This window comes from Microcaecilia unicolor, chromosome 1, assembly GCF_901765095.1.
Source record: "Microcaecilia unicolor chromosome 1, aMicUni1.1, whole genome shotgun sequence".
Classification (NCBI taxonomy): domain Eukaryota; kingdom Metazoa; phylum Chordata; class Amphibia; order Gymnophiona; family Siphonopidae; genus Microcaecilia; species Microcaecilia unicolor.
Genome location: NC_044031.1, coordinates 5950837 through 5972660, shown reverse-complemented (window position 1 = coordinate 5972660; position 21824 = coordinate 5950837).

The following is a 21824-nucleotide window of genomic DNA, read 5'->3' as shown; positions in this document are numbered from 1 at the left end:
TCCTTCCATTTTGCTCTCTACTTGTATTCAGGAGACCCTGATTCCCAACACTGATCCAGCAAAGCCCAGATTAGCCCCCGGGTTCGGTGCAGGGAGGAAGGAAGGGAGTTGGAGGTGGCAGGGCAGGAGAATGGCTCTTGGGGTTTGTGTTGAGCAGGTAGAGACTGGCAGGAGGTGGGCAGCAGGGGATGCAGTGCCAGGCAATGCCACACATACACCTGGCACTGCTCAATCCATTCCCTCCTGTAGCCCCTCAGACTCTTCTTCCTCATTCTCCCCGTCACTGGCAGGAGGTGGGCAGCAGGGGACGCAGTGCCAGGCAATGCCACACACAGAAGGCTCTTCTTCCTCATTCTCCTCCCCTCACTGGCAGGAGGTGGGCAGCAGGGGATGCAGTGCCAGGCAATGCCACACAAAGAGAAGAAATGAGCCTGGCACTGCTCAGTCCATTCCCTACTGTAGCCCCTCAGGCTCTTCTTCCTCATTCTCCTCCCCTCACTGGCAGGAGGTGGGCAGCAGGGGATGCAGTGCCAGGCAATGCCACACACACACATAAGTACATAAGTACATAAGTAGTGCCATACTGGGAAAGACCAAAGGTCCATCTAGCCCAGCATCCTGTCACCGACAGTGGCCAATCCAGGTCAAGGGCACCTGGCACGCTCCCCAAATGTAAAAACATTCCAGACAAGTTATACCTAAAAATGCGGAATTTTTCCAAGTCCATTTAATAGCGGTCTATGGACTTGTCCTTTAGGAATCTATCTAACCCCTTTTTAAACTCCGTCAAGCTAACCGCCCGTACCACGTTCTCCGGCAATGAATTCCAGAGTCTAATTACACGTTGGGTGAAGAAAATTTTCTCCGATTCGTTTTAAATTTACCACACTGTAGCTTCAACTCATGCCCTCTAGTCCTAGTATTTTTGGATAGTGTGAACAGTCGCTTCACATCCACCCGATTCATTCCACTCATTATTTTATACACTTCTATCATATCTCCCCTCAGCCGTCTCTTCTCCAAGCTGAAAAGCCCTAGCCTTCTCAGCCTCTCTTCATAGGAAAGTCGTCCCATCCCCACTATCATTTTCGTCGCCCTTCGCTGTACCTTTTCCACTGCTCAATCCATTCCACTGCTCAATCCATTCCCTGCTGCCTCAGGCTCTTCTTCCTCATTCTCCTCCCCTCACTGGCAGGAGGTGGGCAGCAGGGGATGCAGTGCCAGGCAATGCCACACACAAGAAATGAGCCTGGCACTGCTGAATCCACCCTGCTGTAGCCCCTCAGGCTCTTCTTCCTCATTCTCCTCCCTAACTGGCAGGAGGTGGGCAGCAGGGGATGCAGTGCCAGGCAATGCCACACACAGAAGAAATGAGCCTGGCACTGCTGAATCCATTCCCTGCTGTAGCCCCTCAGACTCTTCTTCCTCATTCTCCCCTCACACAGCAGCTCCTGCTCTTCTTCCTGATTCTCCTCCCCTCACACTGGCAGGAGGTGGGCAGCAGGGGATGCAGTGCCAAGCAATGCCACACACACAGAAGAAATGAGCCTGGCACTGCTCATCCATTCCCTGCTGTAGCCCCTCAGACTCTTCTTCCTCATTCTCCTCCCCTCACACTGGCAGGGGTGGCAGCAGGGGATGCAGTGCCAAGCAATGCCACACATACACAAGAAGAATGAGCCTGGCACTGCTCAATCCATTCCCTGCTGCAGCCCCTCAGGCTCTTCTTCCTCATTTCCCCCCTCACATGGCAGGAGGTGGGCAGCAGGGATGCAGTGCCAAGCATGCCACACATACACAAGAAGAAAATGAGCCTGGCACTGCTCAATCCATTCCCTGCTGCAGCCCCTCAGGCTCTTCTTCCTCATTCTCCTCCCCTCACACTGGCCGGAGGTGGGCAGCAGGGGATGCAGTGCCAAGCAATGCCACATACACAAGAAGAAATGAGCCTGGCACTGCTCAATCCATTCCTGCTGCAGCCCCTCAGGCTCTTCTTCCTCATTCTCCTCCCCTCACTGGCAGGAGATGGGCAGCAGGGGATGCAGTGCCAGGCAATGCCACACACACACAGAAGAAATGAGCCTGGCACTGCTCAATCCATTCCCTGCTGCAGCCCCTCAGGCTCTTCTTCCTCATTCTCCCCCTCACACTGGCAGGAGGTGGGCAGCAGGGGATGCAGTGCCAAGCAATGCCACACATACACAAGAAGAAATGAGCCTGGCACTGCTCAATCCATCCCTGCTGCAGCCCCTCAGGCTCTTCTTCCTCATTCTCCTCCCCTCACACTGGCAGGAGGTGGGCAGCAGGGGATGCAGTGCCAAGCAATGCCCACATACACAAGAAATGAGCCTGGCACTGCTCAATCCATTCCCTGCTGCAGCCCCTCAGGCTCTTCTTCCTCATTCTCCTCCCCTCACTGGCAGGAGATGGGCAGCAGGGATGCAGTGCCAGGCAATGCCACACACACCAGAAGAAATGAGCCTGGCACTGCTCAATCCTTCCCTGCTGTAGCCCCTCAGACTCTTCTTCCTCATTCTCCCCGTCACTGGCAGGAGGTGGGCAGCAGGGGACGCAGTGCCAGGCAATGCCACACACACAAGAAGAAATGAGCCTGGCACTGCTCAATCCATCCCTGCTGTAGCCCCTCAGGCTCTTCTTCCTCATTCTCCTCCCCTCACACAGCAGCTGCTGCTCTTCTTCCTTATTCTCCTACCCTCACTGGCAGGAGGCGGGCAGCAGGGGGATGCAGTGCCAGGCAATGCCACACACACACAAGAAGAAATGAGCCTGGCACTGCTCAATCCATTCCCTGCTGTAGCCCCTCAGACTCTTCTCCTGATTCTCCTCCCCTCACACAGCAGCTGCTCCTCCTGCTTTTACAGACTCTCACTTTCCGCTTTACATTCTCCCTCTGTCTCTGACTGTCACTTTCTGCTTCTTGACATCTCTTTACATTCTCCTTCCTCTCTCCCTCTCCTCTTCCTTTCTGGAGCTGGTGGTGTGGAGAAGGGCAGCAGGATGGCTCTTGGAGCTTGTGCTGAGCAGGTAGGAGGTGGGCAGCAGGGGATGCTGTGCCAGGCAATGCCACACACACACACAGTAATCCCGCTTAGGGAGGATTGCATTTAATACAAACTCTTATTGCAAAAGTTAGGTTTTCATATTTTTAATTTCGTGCCTCTAAGCCTGTGGACCAGTCAGGTGAGACTGTACAGTGCAGTTCACTGGCTGCCTTTATTTCTCTGCCAGGACCTTTGTGACTCCGCCCTTGATGCCGGAAATGAATAACACAACATTAGCTCAAGGTCCCTAGACTAGTCTCAGTCTCTCTTCCTGTTTCAGAAGTGCTAAAGAAGCTGATCAGTGGCATCCAGAGAAACCAGAGACATTCACAGAGGAGCCTGGACTGGAGCTGGACAAGGGCAGGAGGATGGAGCAGGTAGGAGACTGGCAGGAGTTGGGCAGCAGGGGATGCAGTGCCAGGCAATGCCACATACACTGCTCAATCCATTCCCTGCTGTAGCCCCTCAGGCTCTTCTTCCATATTCTCCTCCTGCTTTACCAGACTCTCACTTTCTTCTTAGCTGCGACAGGACTTGCTATTTTGTTACTGGTATGTGCTAATAACTTTGAATGATTGCAATATGCCTGTGAGAAGAGATTAAGAAATGGTCACCTGTCTTCTTTAAACAAGAACGTTTTGGCTCCTCAGCTGATTGTGGTTAAACTGTGCCTTTGTCCCTGTGTGTGTATAAAGGAGGTAATTCTGTGTCGTAGACGCCCTCAGATAGTTCGGGCTGAGGTAGATGCTAGAGATGCAGTTACACAAACCAATGTACTTCCCAAGATTTGATTATAAGTCTCACACAGTATTTCAAAGCGTGTTAACCTTGTAACCTGAAGGAACCAACCTAACCCAGTAAACCCCCACCCAGTCTACTACACCAGGACCAAAGACACTTCCACCAGAACTCGCAATCCCATCCCTTCAGCCCAAAAGCCTGTATAAAACAGGCGTGGTTCTCCTTGGTTAAAACCAAAGCCCCCACAGCCATCCCTGCTGTGAAAACACATAACTCTTTTGCCAAGCACAGAGACCAGTTAAACATTCCCAGCTACAAGGCGTACGCAGCGCTGCAGAAACATAGATAAAAGACAGTCCCTGCTCAAAGAGCTTACAATCTAATAGACAAAACATTCCCAGTTTTCAGTTACAATAAAGTCTCTGGCAGACACGTTAATGACACTTTGAGAAAAAAGGGCAGAGACCACTACTAGTACTACTATTAAGCATTTCTATAGCGCTACAAGGCGTACGCAGCGCTGCAGAAACATAGATGAAAGACAGTCCTGCTCAAAGAGCTTACAATCTAATAGACAAAACATTCCCAGTTTTCAGTTACAATAAAGTCTCTGGCAGACACGTTAATGACACTTTGAGAAAAAAGGGCAGAGACCACTACTAGTACTACTATTAAGCATTTCTATAGCGCTACAAGGCGTACGCAGTGCTGCAGAAAACATAGATGAAAGACAGTCCCTGCTCAAAGAGCTTACAATCTAATAGACAAAACATTCCCAGTTTTCAGTTACAATAAAGTCTCTGGCAGACACGTTAATGACACTTTGAGAAAAAAGGGCAGAGACCACTACTAGTACTACTATTAAGCATTTCTATAGCGCTACAAGGCGTACGCAGTGCTGCAGAAACATAGATGAAAGACAGTCCCTGCTCAAAGAGCTTACAATCTAATAGACAAAACATTCCCAGTTTCAGTTACAATAAAGTCTCTGGCAGTGTCCTGTTTCTAGTGGTGAGCCCTTAGGTTCCCTAAGGCCCCGCGAGGCCTCAGAGGACAGCCGAGCACCCCGAATCTTCAACCACGGCGGCCGCCGTTCACCAAGGGTTGAGCCCCCAGCTGCAGGCGGCCAGCAGGACTGCTGGAACCGCGGGGGTGACGGCTGACCTGGCTGGTAGTCAGTAACGCAGTCTCTAAAGGGCAGCTAGCGAGGGCGGCTAGCACTCCGAAAGGGTAAGAAGCACCGTCTCTGGATGATGCTAGCAAGGGCGGCTAGCAAGTAGCACAGTCTGTGAATGATGGCTAGCAGGGGCGGCTAGCAAGTAGCACAGTCTGTGAATGATAGCTAGCAAGGGCTGCTAGCAAGTAGCACAGTCTGTGAATGATGGCTAGCAAGGGCGGCTAGCAAGTAGCACAGTCTCTGAATGATGGCTAGCAAGGGCTGCTAGCAAGTAGCACAGTCTCTGAATGATGGCTAGCAAGGGCGGCTAGCAAGTAGCACAGTCTCTGAATGATGGCTAGCAGGGGCGGCTAGCAAGTAGCACAGTCTGTGAATGATGGCTAGCAAGGGCGGCTAGCAAGTAGCACAGTCTCTGAATGATGGCTAGCAGGGGCGGCTAGCAAGTAGCACAGTCTGTGAATGATGGCTAGCAAGGGCGGCTAGCAAGTAGCACAGTCTCTGAATGATGGCTAGCAGGGGCGGCTAGCAAGTAGCACAGTCTGTGAATGATGGCTAGCAAGGGCTGCTAGCAAGTAGCACAGTCTGTTGAATGATGGCTAGCAAGGGCGGCTAGCAAGTAGCACAGTCTCTGAATGATGGCTAGCAAGGGCGGCTAGCAAGTAGCACAGTCTCTGAATGATGGCTAGCAAGGGCGGCTAGCAAGTAGCACAGTCTGTGAATGATGGCTAGCAAGGGCGGCTAGCAAGTAGCACAGTCTCTGAATGATGGCTAGCAGGGGCGGCTAGCAAGTAGCACAGTCTGTGAATGATGGCTAGCAAGGGCGGCTAGCAAGTAGCACAGTCTCTGAATGATGGCTAGCAGGGGCGGCTAGCAAGTAGCACAGTCTGTGAATGATGGCTAGCAGGGGCGGCTAGCAAGTAGCACAGTCTGTGAATGATGGCTAGCAAGGGCGGCTAGCAAGTAGCACAGTCTCTGAATGATGGCTAGCAAGGGCTGCTAGCAAGTAGCACAGTCTCTGAATGATGGCTAGCAAGGGCGGCTAGCAAGTAGCACAGTCTCTGAATGATGGCTAGCAGGGGCGGCTAGCAAGTAGCACAGTCTGTGAATGATGGCTAGCAAGGGCGGCTAGCAAGTAGCACAGTCTCTGAATGATGGCTAGCAGGGGCGGCTAGCAAGTAGCACAGTCTGTGAATGATGGCTAGCAAGGGCGGCTAGCAAGTAGCACAGTCTCTGAATGATGGCTAGCAGGGGCGGCTAGCAAGTAGCACAGTCTGTGAATGATGGCTAGCAAGGGCTGCTAGCAAGTAGCACAGTCTCTGAATGATGGCTAGCAAGGGCGGCTAGCAAGTAGCACAGTCTCTGAATGATGGCTAGCAAGGGCGGCTAGCAAGTAGCACAGTCTCTGAATGATGGCTAGCAAGGGCGGCTAGCAAGTAGCACAGTCTGTGAATGATGGCTAGCAAGGGCGGCTAGCAAGTAGCACAGTCTCTGAATGATGGCTAGCAGGGGCGGCTAGCAAGTAGCACAGTCTGTGAATGATGGCTAGCAAGGGCGGCTAGCAAGTAGCACAGTCTCTGAATGATGGCTAGCAAGGGCTGCTAGCAAGTAGCACAGTCTGTGAATGATGGCTAGCAAGGGGCGGCTAGCAAGTAGCACAGTCTCTGAATGATGGCTAGCAGGGGCGGCTAGCAAGTAGCACAGTCTGTGAATGATGGCTAGCAAGGGCGGCTAGCAAGTAGCACAGTCTCTGAATGATGGCTAGCAAGGGCGGCTAGCAAGTAGCACAGTCTGTGAATGATGGCTAGCAAGGGCGGCTAGCAAGTAGCACAGTCTGTGAATGATGGCTAGCAAGGGCGGCTAGCAAGTAGCACAGTCTGTGAATGATGGCTAGCAAGGGCTGCTAGCAAGTAGCACAGTCTCTGAATGATGGCTAGCAAGGGCGGCTAGCAAGTAGCACAGTCTCTGAATGATGGCTAGCAAGGGCGGCTAGCAAGTAGCACAGTCTCTGAATGATGGCTAGCAGGGGCGGCTAGCAAGTAGCACAGTCTGTGAATGATGGCTAGCAAGGGCGGCTAGCAAGTAGCACAGTCTCTGAATGATGGCTAGCAAGGGCTGCTAGCAAGTAGCACAGTCTCTGAATGATGGCTAGCAAGGGCGGCTAGCAAGTAGCACAGTCTCTGAATGATGGCTAGCAGGGGCGGCTAGCAAGTAGCACAGTCTGTGAATGATGGCTAGCAAGGGCGGCTAGCAAGTAGCACAGTCTCTGAATGATGGCTAGCAGGGGCGGCTAGCAAGTAGCACAGTCTGTGAATGATGGCTAGCAAGGGCGGCTAGCAAGTAGCACAGTCTCTGAATGATGGCTAGCAGGGGCGGCTAGCAAGTAGCACAGTCTGTGAATGATGGCTAGCAAGGGCTGCTAGCAAGTAGCACAGTCTCTGAATGATGGCTAGCAAGGGCGGCTAGCAAGTAGCACAGTCTCTGAATGATGGCTAGCAAGGGCGGCTAGCAAGTAGCACAGTCTCTGAATGATGGCTAGCAAGGGCGGCTAGCAAGTAGCACAGTCTGTGAATGATGGCTAGCAAGGGCGGCTAGCAAGTAGCACAGTCTCTGAATGATGGCTAGCAGGGGCGGCTAGCAAGTAGCACAGTCTGTGAATGATGGCTAGCAAGGGCGGCTAGCAAGTAGCACAGTCTCTGAATGATGGCTAGCAAGGGCTGCTAGCAAGTAGCACAGTCTCTGAATGATGGCTAGCAAGGGCGGCTAGCAAGTAGCACAGTCTCTGAATGATGGCTAGCAGGGGCGGCTAGCAAGTAGCACAGTCTGTGAATGATGGCTAGCAAGGGCGGCTAGCAAGTAGCACAGTCTCTGAATGATGGCTAGCAAGGGCGGCTAGCAAGTAGCACAGTCTCTGAATGATGGCTAGCAAGGGCGGCTAGCAAGTAGCACAGTCTGTGAATGATGGCTAGCAAGGGCGGCTAGCAAGTAGCACAGTCTCTGAATGATGGCTAGCAAGGGCGGCTAGCAAGTAGCACAGTCTCTGAATGATGGCTAGCAGGGCGGCTAGCAAGTAGCACAGTCTCTGAATGATGGCTAGCAAGGGCGGCTAGCAAGTAGCACAGTCTCTGAATGATGGCTAGCAAGGGCGGCTAGCAGTAGCACAGTCTCTGAATGATGGCTAGCAGGGCGGCTAGCAAGTAGCACAGTCTCTGAATGATGGCTAGCAAGGGCGGCTAGCAAGTAGCACAGTCTCTGAATGATGGCTAGCAAGGGCGGCTAGCAAGTAGCACAGTCTCTGAATGATGGCTAGCAGGGGGCGGCTAGCAAGTAGCACAGTCTCTGAATGATGGCTAGCAAGGGCGGCTAGCAAGTAGCACAGTCTGTGAATGATGGCTAGCAAGGGCGGCTAGCAAGTAGCACAGTCTCTGAATGATGGCTAGCAGGGGCGGCTAGCAAGTAGCACAGTCTGTGAATGATGGCTAGCAAGGGCGGCTAGCAAGTAGCACAGTCTCTGAATGATGGCTAGCAGGGGCGGCTAGCAAGTAGCACAGTCTGTGAATGATGGCTAGCAAGGGCTGCTAGCAAGTAGCACAGTCTCTGAATGATGGCTAGCAAGGGCGGCTAGCAAGTAGCACAGTCTCTGAATGATGGCTAGCAAGGGCGGCTAGCAAGTAGCACAGTCTCTGAATGATGGCTAGCAAGGGCGGCTAGCAAGTAGCACAGTCTGTGAATGATGGCTAGCAAGGGCGGCTAGCAAGTAGCACAGTCTCTGAATGATGGCTAGCAGGGGCGGCTAGCAAGTAGCACAGTCTGTGAATGATGGCTAGCAAGGGCGGCTAGCAAGTAGCACAGTCTCTGAATGATGGCTAGCAGGGGCGGCTAGCAAGTAGCACAGTCTGTGAATGATGGCTAGCAAGGGCTGCTAGCAAGTAGCACAGTCTCTGAATGATGGCTAGCAAGGGCGGCTAGCAAGTAGCACAGTCTCTGAATGATGGCTAGCAAGGGCGGCTAGCAAGTAGCACAGTCTGTGAATGATGGCTAGCAAGGGCGGCTAGCAAGTAGCACAGTCTCTGAATGATGGCTAGCAGGGGCGGCTAGCAAGTAGCACAGTCTGTGAATGATGGCTAGCAAGGGCGGCTAGCAAGTAGCACAGTCTCTGAATGATGGCTAGCAAGGGCTGCTAGCAAGTAGCACAGTCTCTGAATGATGGCTAGCAAGGGCGGCTAGCAAGTAGCACAGTCTCTGAATGATGGCTAGCAGGGGCGGCTAGCAAGTAGCACAGTCTGTGAATGATGGCTAGCAAGGGCGGCTAGCAAGTAGCACAGTCTCTGAATGATGGCTAGCAGGGGCGGCTAGCAAGTAGCACAGTCTCTGAATGATGGCTAGCAAGGGCGGCTAGCAAGTAGCACAGTCTCTGAATGATGGCTAGCAGGGGCGGCTAGCAAGTAGCACAGTCTGTGAATGATGGCTAGCAAGGGCTGCTAGCAAGTAGCACAGTCTGTGAATGATGGCTAGCAAGGGCGGCTAGCAAGTAGCACAGTCTCTGAATGATGGCTAGCAAGGGCGGCTAGCAAGTAGCACAGTCTGTGAATGATGGCTAGCAAGGGCGGCTAGCAAGTAGCACAGTCTCTGAATGATGGCTAGCAGGGGCGGCTAGCAAGTAGCACAGTCTGTGAATGATGGCTAGCAAGGGCGGCTAGCAAGTAGCACAGTCTCTGAATGATGGCTAGCAAGGGCTGCTAGCAAGTAGCACAGTCTCTGAATGATGGCTAGCAAGGGCGGCTAGCAAGTAGCACAGTCTCTGAATGATGGCTAGCAGGGGCGGCTAGCAAGTAGCACAGTCTGTGAATGATGGCTAGCAAGGGCGGCTAGCAAGTAGCACAGTCTCTGAATGATGGCTAGCAAGGGCGGCTAGCAAGTAGCACAGTCTCTGAATGATGGCTAGCAAGGGCGGCTAGCAAGTAGCACAGTCTGTGAATGATGGCTAGCAAGGGCGGCTAGCAAGTAGCACAGTCTCTGAATGATGGCTAGCAAGGGCGGCTAGCAAGTAGCACAGTCTCTGAATGATGGCTAGCAGGGGCGGCTAGCAAGTAGCACAGTCTCTGAATGATGGCTAGCAAGGGCGGCTAGCAAGTAGCACAATCTCTGAATGATGGCTAGCAAGGGCGGCTAGCAAGTAGCACAGTCTCTGAATGATGGCTAGCAGGGGCGGCTAGCAAGTAGCACAGTCTCTGAATGATGGCTAGCAAGGGCGGCTAGCAAGTAGCACAGTCTCTGAATGATGGCTAGCAGGGGCGGCTAGCAAGTAGCACAGTCTCTGAATGATGGCTAGCAAGGGCGGCTAGCAAGTAGCACAGTCTGTGAATGATGGCTAGCAAGGGCGGCTAGCAAGTAGCACAGTCTGTGAATGATGGCTAGCAAGGGCGGCGAGCAAGTAGCACAGTCTCTGAATGATGGCTAGCAAGGGCGGCTAGCAAGTAGCACAGTCTGTGAATGATGGCTAGCAAGGGCGGCTAGCAAGTAGCACAGTCTCTGAATGATGGCTAGCAAGGGCGGCTAGCAAGTAGCACAGTCTCTGAATGATGGCTAGCAAGGGCGGCTAGCAAGTAGCACAGTCTCTGAATGATGGCTAGCAAGGGCGGCTAGCAAGTAGCACAGTCTGTGAATGATGGCTAGCAAGGGCGGCTAGCAAGTAGCACAGTCTGTGAATGATGGCTAGCAAGGGCGGCTAGCAAGTAGCACAGTCTGTGAATGATGGCTAGCAAGGGCGGCTAGCAAGTAGCACAGTCTGTGAATGATGGCTAGCAAGGGCGGCTAGCAAGTAGCACAGTCTCTGAATGATGGCTAGCAAGGGCGGCTAGCAAGTAGCACCATCTCTGAATGATGGCTAGCAAGGGCGGCTAGCAAGTAGCACAGTCTCTGAATGATGGCTAGCAGGGCGGCTAGCAAGTAGCACCGTCTCTGAATGATGGCTAGCAAGGGCGGCTAGCAAGTAGCACAGTCTGTGAATGATGGCTAGCAAGGGCGGCTTGCAAGTAGCACAGTCTGTGAATGATGGCTAGCAAGGGCGGCTAGCAAGTAGCACAGTCTCTGAATGATGGCTAGCAAGGGCGGCTAGCAAGTAGCACAGTCTGTGAATGATGGCTAGCAAGGGCGGCTAGCAAGTAGCACAGTCTCTGAATGATGGCTAGCAAGGGCGGCTAGCAAGTAGCACAGTCTCTGAATGATGGCTAGCAGGGGCGGCTAGCAAGTAGCACAGTCTCTGAATGATGGCTAGCAAGGGCGGCTAGCAAGTAGCACAGTCTCTGAATGATGGCTAGCAAGGGCGGCTAGCAAGTAGCACAGTCTCTGAATGATGGCTAGCAGGGGCGGCTAGCAAGTAGCACAGTCTCTGAATGATGGCTAGCAAGGGCGGCTAGCAAGTAGCACAGTCTGTGAATGATGGCTAGCAAGGGCGGCTAGCAAGTAGCACAGTCTCTGAATGATGGCTAGCAAGGGCGGCTAGCAAGTAGCACAGTCTGTGAATGATGGCTAGCAAGGGCGGCTAGCAAGTAGCACAGTCTCTGAATGATGGCTAGCAAGGGCGGCTAGCAAGTAGCACAGTCTCTGAATGATGGCTAGCAAGGGCGGCTAGCAAGTAGCACAGTCTCTGAATGATGGCTAGCAAGGGCGGCTAGCAAGTAGCACAGTCTGTGAATGATGGCTAGCAAGGGCGGCTAGCAAGTAGCACAGTCTCTGAATGATGGCTAGCAAGGGCGGCTAGCAAGTAGCACAGTCTGTGAATGATGGCTAGCAAGGGCGGCTAGCAAGTAGCACAGTCTGTGAATGATGGCTAGCAAGGGCGGCTAGCAAGTAGCACAGTCTGTGAATGATGGCTAGCAAGGGCGGCTAGCAAGTAGCACAGTCTCTGAATGATGGCTAGCAAGGGCGGCTAGCAAGTAGCACCATCTCTGAATGATGGCTAGCAAGGGCGGCTAGCAAGTAGCACAGTCTCTGAATGATGGCTAGCAAGGGCGGCTAGCAAGTAGCACCGTCTCTGAATGATGGCTAGCAAGGGCGGCTAGCAAGTAGCACAGTCTGTGAATGATGGCTAGCAAGGGCGGCTTGCAAGTAGCACAGTCTGTGAATGATGGCTAGCAAGGGCGGCTAGCAAGTAGCACAGTCTGTGAATGATGGCTAGCAAGGGCGGCTAGCAAGTAGCACAGTCTGTGAATGATGGCTAGCAAGGGCGGCTAGCAAGTAGCACAGTCTCTGAATGATGGCTAGCAAGGGCGGCTAGCAAGTAGCACAGTCTGTGAATGATGGCTAGCAAGGGCGGCTAGCAAGTAGCACCGTCTCTGAATGATGGCTAGCAAGGGCGGCTAGCAAGTAGCACAGTCTGTGAATGATGGCTAGCAAGGGCGGCTAGCAAGTAGCACAGTCTCTGAATGATGGCTAGCAAGGGCGGCTAGCAAGTAGCACAGTCTCTGAATGATGGCTAGCAAGGGCGGCTAGCAAGTAGCACAGTCTCTGAATGATGGCTAGCAAGGGCAGCTAGCAAGTAGCACCGTCTCTGAATGATGGCTAGCAAGGGCGGCTAGCAAGTAGCACCGTCTCTGAATGATGGCTAGCAAGGGCGGCTTGCAAGTAGCACAGTCTGTGAATGATGGCTAGCAAGGGCGGCTAGCAAGTAGCACAGTCTCTGAATGATGGCTAGCAAGGGCGGCTAGCAAGTAGCACCGTCTCTGAATGATGGCTAGCAAGGGCGGCTAGCAAGTAGCACAGTCTGTGAATGATGGCTAGCAAGGGCGGCTAGCAAGTAGCACCGTCTCTGAATGATGGCTAGCAAGGGCGGCTAGCAAGTAGCACAGTCTCTGAATGATGGCTAGCAAGGGTGGCTAGCAAGTAGCACCGTCTCTGAATGATGGCTAGCAAGGGCGGCTAGCAAGTAGCACAGTCTGTGAATGATGGCTAGCAAGGGCGGCTAGCAAGTAGCACAGTCTCTGAATGATGGCTAGCAAGGGCGGCTAGCAAGTAGCACAGTCTGTGAATGATGGCTAGCAAGGGCGGCTAGCAAGTAGCACAGTCTCTGAATGATGGCTAGCAAGGGCGGCTAGCAAGTAGCACAGTCTGTGAATGATGGCTAGCAAGGGCGGCTAGCAAGTAGCACAGTCTGTGAATGATGGCTAGCAAGGGCGGCTAGCAAGTAGCACAGTCTCTGAATGATGGCTAGCAAGGGCGGCTAGCAAGTAGCACAGTCTGTGAATGATGGCTAGCAAGGGCGGCTAGCAAGTAGCACCGGGAAAACCACTGTGCCGGCTTCAGCATACATAGAAACGGAAGCAGTTGAGTTCCCCTGTCCTCTGGTTTAAATGTCGCGCCGTCCCGCCCCCTCCCCGGGAGAGGAACCAACCAACCCGGCTCCAGGAGGCGATGGAGCCTCAGGATTGGCCGGCCCGCCCTCCAGGCGGGGTTTTAGGCCCGGCGCGCCAATCCGGCCTGAGGTGGGTGGAGCCTCCGTGTTGGTCCGCCCCGGGAGGCGTCGACGCCGGCGCCGCCATCTTGGCCGGCGCAACGCCCCGCTCTCCGAGGCCGGCGCTCGCTCCAGCAGGTCGCCGGTCTCTGCCCGACCCGCGGCAGCGTCGGCCTCTCCGGAGGTCCATCCCCGCAGCCCCGGGCGTCGCGAGGGCCGCCGACCATCGCCCCCCACACCCGGAGCGCAGGTAGGACCGGGGAACGGGACAGGCAGACACGTTAATGACGCTTTGAGAAAGAAGGGCAGAGACTGATATAAAGTATAAATAAAGCTATATCAGGCTGATATTCATAATATTATTCAGACCTTTTTCGGGATCGTGCCAGGTATTTGTGATCTAGATTGGCCACTGTTGGAAACAGGATAATGGGCTTGATGGACTTTGTTTCTGGTTTGTGTTTCAGATGCGGGTGACGTTTGAAGACATCGCTGTCTCTTTCTCCCAGGAGGAGTGGGAGTATTTAGATGAAGGGCAGAAGGAGCTTTGGAGGGAGGTGATGAAGGAGAATTATGAGACCCTGATGTCTCTAGGTAAGGATTGCATGATCTACATTTTTAGCAGACACAAAGGCTGATTCTTTTGGTTTCCATTTTTCCAAATTCCAAAGATACGACACTTCCGGAAATGAGATCACACAACAATTTCTGTCCATATTTCTGTCTAATATCCTGCAGAGTGGCAGGGGCCTGAATAGTGAAAGTCTGGCTCATGGAGTCCCTGGGTGCTGGGTTCAAGGGTCCATAGGAGATTGTTCTACCTTACTCCATCCTCATGTGAGCAGGACCGGCATTAGGGAGGGAGGGGGCAAACAAGGCAGCTGCCTTTGGCCCCACAGGCTCCAGGGGGCCCCGTGGTCCAGGCATCTCTTCTCCTTCTCCCTTCCCGATCTTTAAAAGTTTATTTCCCTTCTCAGAGGGGTCCCGGTGCAGTAGCTATTCTCACAATCTGCCTGTGGCTGCCTCGAAGCTTTCCCTCTCTGTCGTGATCCGCACCCCTGTGATGCCATTTCATATTTCCACCTGGGCGGATCGCTGCAAAGACAGCTTGTGAGGATGGCAGTCGTGCCGGGGCCCCTCTGATAAGGGAAATAAACATTTTAAAGAAGAGTGAGGGAAAGGGAGGGAAATGGACTGTGGTGGGGAGAAGGGGAAGAGATGCCTGGACCGCGTAGTAGTAATGCAGGTGGGGAGATGAATGGAAGGGGGATCAGGGACCCCCTCCTTCCCACCATGTCTAAAACTGGCCTGCATGAGATTCCTCCTGTTCCCTACAATCTGATCCCCTGGCCAATAAGCAGACAAGCTACACGCATTCATCCAGTCTTATCCTGAGCTGCTTTAGGTAGATGTTTTGCCCCAGTTAAACACCTCTTGTGCATGTAACAGGACAGAAAAGCCCCAGTTACGCTCAGTTGTGTCCTAAATGGTATTTTATAAGGAAGCGTTAATACCAACCAAAGGAAAACCGATTCTTACAATCTAACGCTAAGCAAATTCACAGTTAGTAAAAGGAGGAAAAAGCCTGAAAGATCTACTACAACTTATCATTTCTATAGCGCTAGTAGACGTATGCAGCGCTGTACACTTGAAAAAGCGTCTATAGAGCTGGTGTTTTCGTCATGCATAAAGCGAAGATACTTACCTCTAGCAGGTATTCTCCGAGGACAGCAGGCTGATGATTCTCACACGTGGGTCAAGTCTGCGTTGGCCCTGGAACTGGCATTTTGCCATAGCAAAACCAAAAAAGTTTTGCTATAGTTTTTTTGGTGAGCGTGCCTGCGCGGACTGATTTTTCAACTGCTGCGCGAGCGCATACTTCCGTTAAATAAAAAAACAAATAACTCCAAAGGGGAGGTGGGAGGGATTGTGAGAGTAAGGCTGTCCAGAGATAGGCTTACCCTCTACACGCCGATGATAAGCAGTAATTGCACTGAACTGAACCCTTACGGAGTTGGTCTTGAGACCAGGACTCTGACAAGTGTAGAAGGTATTCAAGCAGGGTCTGTGTAGGACAAGAGAGAGGACCTAGGGCCTTGCTGTCACACCAGACGGCAAACCTCCATTTGAAAGAGTAACACCTCTTCATGGAATCTTTCCTGGAAGCAAGCAAGACTCGGGAGACACCCTCTGAAAGACCCATGGAGATGAATTCTAAACTCTCAACATCCAGGCCGTAAGAGCCAGGGACTGGAGGTTGGGATGAAGAAGCGACCCTGTGTTCTGAGTGATGAGGGTTGGAAAACACTCCAGTCTCCACGGTTCCTTGGAGGACAATTCCAGAAGAAGAGGGAACCAAATCTGACGCGGCCAGAAGGGTGCAATCAGGATCATGATTCCGCGTTCTTGCTTGAGTTTCAGCAAAGTCTTCCCTACTAGAGGTATGGGAGGATGCGCATACATAAGACCGGTTCCCCAATGAAGGAGAAAGGCGTCTGACGCTAGTCTGTCCTGGGCCTGAAGCCTGGGACAGAACTGAGGGACCTTGTGATTGATTTGAGTGGCAAAAAGATCCACTGAGGAAGTGCACCACGCTCTGAAGATCTTGCCAATATTCATTACCTTGCTCAACCTGTCGGCCAGACTGTTGTTTACAACTGCCAGATAAGTGGCTTGGAGAAATATGCCCTGACGGCGTGCCCAAAGCCACATCTGAACAGCTTCCTGACACAGAGGACGAGATCCGGTGCCCCCCTGCTTGTTGGTGTAATACATCGCAACCTGATTGTCTGTTTGAATCAGATGATTTGGTTGGACAGCCGATCTCTGAAAGCCTTCAGAGCGTTCCAGATCGCTCGTAGTTCCAGGAGGTTGATCAGAAGACCTGTTTCCTGGAAGGACCAGGCTCCTTGAGTGTGAAGCCCATCTACATGAGCTCCCCACCCTAGGAGAGATGCATCCGTCGTCAGCACCTTTTGTGGCTGAGGAATTTGGAATGCTCGTCCAGTGGTCAAATTGGACCAGATTGTCCACCACTGAAGAGAATTTTGAAAATCGGTGGACAGTTGGATCACATCCTCCAGATTCCCTGTAGCTTGATACCACTGGGAAGCTAGGGTCCATTGAGCTGATCTCATATGAAGACGTGCCATGGGTGTTAACATGTACTGTAGAGGCCATGTGCCACAAAAGTCTCAATATCTGCCGAGCTGTGATCTGCCGAGACACTCGAACTGTGGACACCGGGGACAGGAGGTTGTCTGCCCTTGTCTCAGGAAGATAAGCCCGAGCTGACTTCGTGTCCAGTAGTGTTCTAATCAACTCCAATATTTTGACAGGAGTGAGATGGAGTAATTTATTACAAACCCAGTAGCTCTAGCACCTCCGAGGGATCTTCACCAACCAATTGTCAAGATAAGGGAGCACATGCACTCCCAGTCTGTGTAGCAACGCTGAAACTACCGCTAGATTCTTTGTAAACACTCTGGGCGCAGACAGCAGGCTGAAGGGCAGTACACGGTACTGAAAGTGCTGCTTTCCCAGCCGAAAGCGAAGATACTTTCTGTGAGCTGGAAGTGTCAAGATGTGTGTGTGTGTGTAAGCATCCTTCAAGTCCAGAGAGCATAGCCAATCGTTTTCCTGAATCATGGGAAGAAGGGTGCCCAGGGAAACCATCCTGAACTTTTCTCGGACTAGGAATTTGTTCAGGTCCCTTAGGTCTAGGATGGTACGCATCCCCCCTGTTTTTCTTTTGCACAAGGAAGTACCTGGAATAGAATCCCAGCCCTTCTTCCCCTGGTGGAATGGGTTCATCCGCATGGGCCTTTAGAAGGGCGAAAAGTTCCTCTGCAAGTACCTGCTTGTGCTGGGAGCTGTAAGAATGAGCTGCCGATGGGCAGTTTGGAGGTTTGGATTCCAGATTGAGGGTGTATCCTAACCGGACTATTTGAAGAACCCACCTGTTGGAGGTTATAAGAGGCCACCGTTGGTGAAAAAATATCAACCTCCCCCCCGACCGGTAAGTCGCCCGGTACAGATACTTTTACTGCGGCTGTGCTGCACTGAAGCCAGTCAAAAGCCCGTTCCTTGCTTTTGCTGGGGAGCCCTAGGGGCCTTAGGCGCACGGCATTGACGAGAACGCACGTGCTGGGGCTGAGCCTGAACCAGCTGCTGAGAGGCAGGAGTGTACCTATGCCTAATGTAGGAATAGGGAACACTCCTCCTCCCTCCAAAAAACCTCCTGGATCAGGAGGCAAGTAGCAGAAGACGTCCGGCGGGAGAGAGAATCCATGGCATCATGATGCTTTTTCATCTGATCAACCATATCCTCTACTTTTTCTCCAAAGAGATTATCCCCCCGGCAAGGAACATCCGCCATTCGCTGCTGGGTCTTCTGATCCAGGTCAGAGACACGCAGCCATGAGAATCTGCGCATCACTATACCTTGAGCAGCTACTCCGGATGCCACATCAAAAGTGTCGTAAAACCCCCTGACCAGGAATTTGCGACACGCCTTCTGCTGCCTGACCACCTGGTGAAAAGGTTCAGCAAGCTCCGCAGGAAGTGCTTCAACTAAACTGGACAGTTGCCTCACCGAGTTCCGCAAGTGAATGCTCTTGTACAGCTGGTATGTTTGGATATTGGCGGCGAGCATTCCAGCCTGATAGGTATGCCTCCCAAAAGAATCCAAGGTCCTAGACTCTCTGCCTGGGGGCGCCGAGACATAGTCTCTAGTACTCTTGGCGCTTCTGAGAGCAGAGTCCACCACCATGGAATAGTGAGGAAGTTGGGCCTTCACCATTACAGGCTGTCCATGGACTCTGTACTGGGACTTGGGCTTTTTGGGGACCACTGGATTAGAGAGAGGGCAAGATCAATTCCGTATCAGCACTTCCTTGAGTGTATTCTGCAGGTGGAGAAGGATAATCCAGGACCTCGAGCATCTCAGCCCCGGGCTCATCCACAACCTCCATAGGGAATGGAATGTCCTTAGACATTTCCCGCACAAAGGATGAGAAAGTAAGACTCTCAGGTGGAGACATCCTCACTTCAATCGGTGGAGTAGGATCAGAAGGGAGCCCACAGGACTCTTCCTCCGAAAAGTACCTGGGGTCTTCCTCTTCTTCCCACGAGCGCTCCTCTTTGGTATCGGACAGAAGCTCCCTAAGAGCAGCCCGAACCCGAGCCTGTCTCGACTTCGAGGATCGACGACCTCTTGGGGAGCGTAGAGAAGTTGACACCTGCCTGGACTCCGGAGAAGCTTCCTCCACCGATGTCGAGGGGGAGTCAACCCAGCTGGCAACCAGCTCCGGTACCACAAGCGGTACTGAGGGCGGAGACCTCCTCACAGGTGATGGCCCAGATGCCACCTCTATAGTCAGTGCAGAAAGCGCAAGCACCCCCGACACCGAGGCAGACTGGCGAAGCAAGCCTTCCAGAAGCTCCGGAAGAAGGGCCTGAATGCGCTCGTCAAGAGCTGCCATCGGGAAAAGGCTGTGGGACCGGTGCAGGAGTCGGTGCCAGAATCTGAGGGGGCTCAAGAGCCGGTACCAGGCTGCCGGACAACCGACGCATCGCTCCTGAATAGAGGGTGAGCGATCCTCCCGGTGCTTCTCGGGTGTCGACTCCCTCGGCTCCCCAGAGCTCTTGGTACCATGTCTGGAAGGAGATCGATGATGGTGCTTCTTCGCCTTCGCTCGACGCCCGTCATCGAGACTCCTCGGTACTGATGAGGAGGACGTGGAATCCACATGCCTCCTCGGGGCCGGGTCCAACAAATGTCGGTCCCAGGGGGCCTGCAGAGCAGGAGGCCCTGAGATGGATGGAGACCCACTCGATGCCTCACTGCTCCCAGTTCAATGCAGTCTCTCGGCAGCCATTACCTGTGCTCCCGGTGTTGCTGCTTCCCTCGACATGTACGCTGATGTTGATGTCCTCGGTGCCGATGTCGAAGGACCGGACCACTCAGAAAACAGTTTTTCTTGCTGAGCTTCTCGAGCCACTTGGGTCCACTTCTTCATCAGCTTGCAGAGCTTACAAGAAGATGGGAAGTGGTCAGGCCCAAGACACTGAAGACACCACGCGTGAGGGTCGGTGCTCGGAATGGTCCGGTTGCAGCGAGTACAACGCTTGAAGCCGCTGGGAGTCTTCGATGACATGGGTGGGAAAATAGAGTCCGCAAAATCAAAGGGCTCGATTGTGCCACTTAAAAAGGCACAAAAAAGGGAAAAAGATGCGGCCGATCAAATCAAGTTGTTTTTTTTATTATTATTGAGCTAAACTAGTAGAAAAAGAGGAAAAGGGGGGCATAAAACACAAAAAAACGGATCTCCTGAGCCGAGAAGAAGAGAGTCGCTCTGAACACAACTCTCCTGAAGCGCGGATCAAAGGAAAACTGAACGTGACACGCTCGCGTCGCTGGCGGGAAGCCCCTCACGCATGCACAGTGTGTCTGGCCCGCACAACGTCGCGTTCCCGAAAGTTCTATGCTTTGAGGAATGTTGCGGTCTCCTGGGCTGTCGCGGACGACGACCCATCAGTGATACTATTCAGCCTGCTTGTCCTCGGAAAATACCAATAAAACACCTAATAAACATTCAAATAACATTGATATAATACAGTGTCAGCATAATACCAGTGAGATAACTAATAAACACACATTAGAACATTCAGAAAACATAGAAATATTAAAACGTCATAATATTAATGAATCGCGTTCAAGATCTGCACAGTTGTTCATAAAATCATTTACGGAGATGCCCCAACCTACATGCTAGATCTCATGGACCTCCCACCCAGAAATGCTAAAAGATCCTCCCGCACCTTCCTCAACCTACACTTCCCCAGCTGTAAAGGATAAAAATACAAACTAACACACACAACCAGCTTTTCCTATATGAGTGCGCAGCTGTGAAATGCACCCCCAACCCACTTGAAAGCGATCAACGAATTCATTAACTTCCGCAAATCTCTGAAGACCTATCTCTTTTACAAAGCTTACCACAAGAACACATAACCAACTAGAATACAACTCCCATCCACCTTTACTCAGAATGTATCTCTCTATAACGGCTTGACCAAATCTTCCTGTTTTCCTTGACTTCTTTGTAACACCAATTGTATTCTATACCCTGGCATGGCTATGCCATAACAGGGTTTTGTAAGCCACATTGAGCCTGCAAATAGGAGGGAAAATGTGGGATACAAGTGCAATAAAGAAGCATTAGAGCATCCAAATAACACAGAAGGAATGATCAGAAGCTTAGCCGAGATTGGGAGGCGGGGCTGGTGTTTGGGAGGTGGGGCTAGTTCTGGGCAAGACTTCTACGGTCTGTGTCCTGAAAATGGCAGATACAAATCAAGGTAAGGTATACACAAGAGTAGCACATATGAGTTTATCTTGTTGGGCAGACTAGATGGACCTTGCAGGTCTCTTTCTGCCGTCATCTTCTATGTTACTATAATAGAATGCCAGCATAATACCAATAAAACACCTAATAAAAATTAGAACATTTAAATAACAGAGATATAATACAATGTCATCATAATACCAATGAAACATCAGAACATTCAAACAACGTAGATATGATAATGCTTTTCTACAACATATAGCTGGGGGCCCAAGAGCAGATATATGATGGGAACAAGGTAGGTGGTACGGAGTCAGTTGGGATCATTTGATAGTTAGCTAAACTCAAGGCAAGTTACTTGTATAGTTAAGCAAGACATAAGGAACTGGTCTAAGTTACAGTGTGTGTCGCAAGTTAGTCCAGGTGCAGAATGAGTGTCTAGTCAGTCACTCTGTGTATTAAAGGCTTGGGGGAAGAGCCAGGCGCATGGACTGATCCTCAAGTTACTGTGTAATGTATAGAATGGTGTAAGTTACAGACGCACCTCTGTACGCCAGGTCTAGGTGTGAATGAGCGCCTACGTTTTGGCACAGCTGTGCGGGTTTATGCTTCAATTCTGTAAGGACGCTTGGGAGCATCAATACCTTTAAAGAACAGACGCGATACCTGTCGCTGAAAATTCACAGATAAGTAACTAGGAGTATCGTTGCACAAACATTTCATGAGATTCTGTAAGAATGTGTGTCCAGAAAATAATTTTAAACTAGATACAGTAGCTGACTTGCAGCCAATGTTATGCTGCTAAGAAGAGGGAAATATGACCGTAATTATAAACTCCTGAATTAATTGTAACCTGGAGAGTGTCGCATTAAGCACAAGTGATTGGTCAGGGATGTGCAGCCGTATCAGCGTGTGAAAATCTCAGAGCAGTGATGATACAACGAGAAATGCAGAAATGTGTCTATGGTCACAAATACATGACTAATGCCTTTTTAAAATATCCATTAGGTGACGAGATCAGACAGGAAACGAAACGAGAGAAGACA